This window comes from Gavialis gangeticus, unplaced genomic scaffold (assembly GCF_001723915.1).
Source record: "Gavialis gangeticus isolate Ggan-Ray unplaced genomic scaffold, GavGan_comp1, whole genome shotgun sequence".
NCBI lineage: Eukaryota > Metazoa > Chordata > Crocodylia > Gavialidae > Gavialis > Gavialis gangeticus.
Window position 1 is genome coordinate 116,221,454 of NW_017729031.1, and position 2,242 is coordinate 116,223,695.

Below are 2,242 nucleotides of genomic sequence, written 5' to 3' on the forward strand. Positions count from 1 at the left end.
ACAGCTGGGCTGCAGCCCAGGGCCCACACCAGTGGCCCAGGGCTATGGCCAGCAAGGGCCCAGGACAGGGCAGCAGAAGCGCAGGCCTGGGCTGGCAGGAGCTCTATGGAGCTGGGCCAGGCTGTGCCAGCAGGGAGAGAGGCAGAGCCAGCCCAGCTCCATAGAGCCCCTGCCAACCTGGGCCCCGCTCTCCTGCTGCCCTGCCCTGGGCCCCTGCTGGCCCTGGCCCAGGAGCACCGGCATGGACCCCACACTCCTGCCCAGCTGTCACTGCATTCCTGCCCACCTTCTGCCACTCCCCTCCACCTGCTGCTGCTGATACCACCTACATTTTCCTACTTTCTTACCCACCACAGCTGCTTCTCCACTGCTCTGGCACCACGTGGTTCCCAGCTGCATTGCCAGTACTGCCGGATGCAGCAGGAGCCAGCCTGGCCCTGGGGTAATCACCGGTAGTCCTTCACCCCCGTGTTCTTAGCTGAATTGCACTCCCAGATGAAGGGGGGACAGGGGAATAGCCCCAGGGTTGCCAGGCCAGGCCAGAAGCCTGCAAGGCAGAGGCTTCTGGTTGGGGGTGGGGGAGGGCTGTGGGTGGGCAGGGCCAGGCAGGCCTTGCTGCTGCAGCTGCTGGATCCTGCCACCCCTAGGTCCTGCCACCAGCTCCCCCTTGGTTCTGCTGCCACTGGCACCTTGTCATCTTTGACAGGCAGCCAGGGGCAGATAATAATTAATTTTCTAAATTTTTCAGGGGCCCCATGAGCCAGATAAAATGGCCTGTCCATCCCTGTTCTAAACCACCTGTTCCCAAAGGTAAAAAAAACAATGTTCCAAGGTTTCTGTAACTCCTGGAAATAGTTCCATTCTTGGACACTTCTTTCCTACTTAGGAATAGCCTTCCAGATATTCTTAACTGCTAATTCACCATACATTATTCACCAAGCTGCTTCTTTATACTTATAGGGCACATCTACATGTCACCCTACACCACCAAAGCGACACACTACGTCGCTGTGTTTCATTTTGCTCCCCTGTGCTTAAGCCTTTTTCCCCCATAGGCATGGTACTACTTGGCCTACTCGTCCAAGCTGATGTGCTGTCCCTCTCCCCCTCCCCTCCCCAGCAAGATCAGGATACTTACCATAGTCCCAAATAACACCTCCTTTGTCCACAATTTCATGCCCAGAATAATTCCCTCCATCCTCCTCTCCTTTGCCCAAACCTTCCCCTAGCCATTTTTGCCATATCATAGGCAGGCTGTGAGCACAATCCTAATTCCACCCACTTTCCCTGTCTTTCGGCCAGCCCTACTTAACCCTCATGCGGTCCACCCATACTGCTGGGGACCTAACTAGTGTGTAGTGGCTATGAGGGTGTAGGTTGTAGCTGTGTTGATCTAAGGACATAGGCAGACAAGGTTCTTTGGGTAAATCTGATAACTTTTATTAGACCAACTCAAATAATTGGAAAAATTCTTCTTAGCAAGCTTTCAGTCACAAACACCCTTCATCAGGCTGGGGAAGCATCTGTAGATGGTCTGTGCTCTTCCTGGATGGAGTGGTAAAGTAGCCAGAGACCAGTACATATGCAAGAAAGCCAGTCAGTTAAAATGTAAATTGAGGTGGTCAGTAGGTGAGACACAGGTGGGGTGGGGCTTTCTTTTCTACCCATCCTAAGCCTGAGACCGTCTCCCCCAGCTAATCCCTTCCCTGGGAAATCCATAGTTTAATGTGGATTGTCAGCCCCAGAGATGGTGTAGAAACTGTCAGGCATTGGATAAAGGTGATGAGAATTGGTGGGAAGCAAGTGCCCACACTAGCTCCTGCTGCTGCTGCTTCCACCCCACCTGCCTGTCCTGTGCCTTCCTGGCAGGGCTGCAACCAAGCCCAAACTGGCTCCTGCTGCTGCTGCTCCCGCCCCACCTGCCTGTCCCATGCTTCCACAGTAGCGTTTTGTGAGCAGCCAAACTTCTTCACACCCTGCCCCCCATTCATATGCTACCATGCCCAGCCACGCACAAGCAGAACCAAAGCAAGCCTCTTGCCCCACCCCACTCAGTGCTGCAGCTACCCCTCCCTACCTGCTGCCCAGAGCACTGCAGCAGGGACAGGATGAGGAGTCACTGGATGCCTTGGGAGCCTAGTAGTTTCCTGGGAAGCTGCAGCAGTGGTAGCAGCAGCCTTGCCTTGGAAGCTGTGCCTGCTGGCAGGGGCTGAGGCCCACTGGTGAGGGAGGCTGGGAGCGC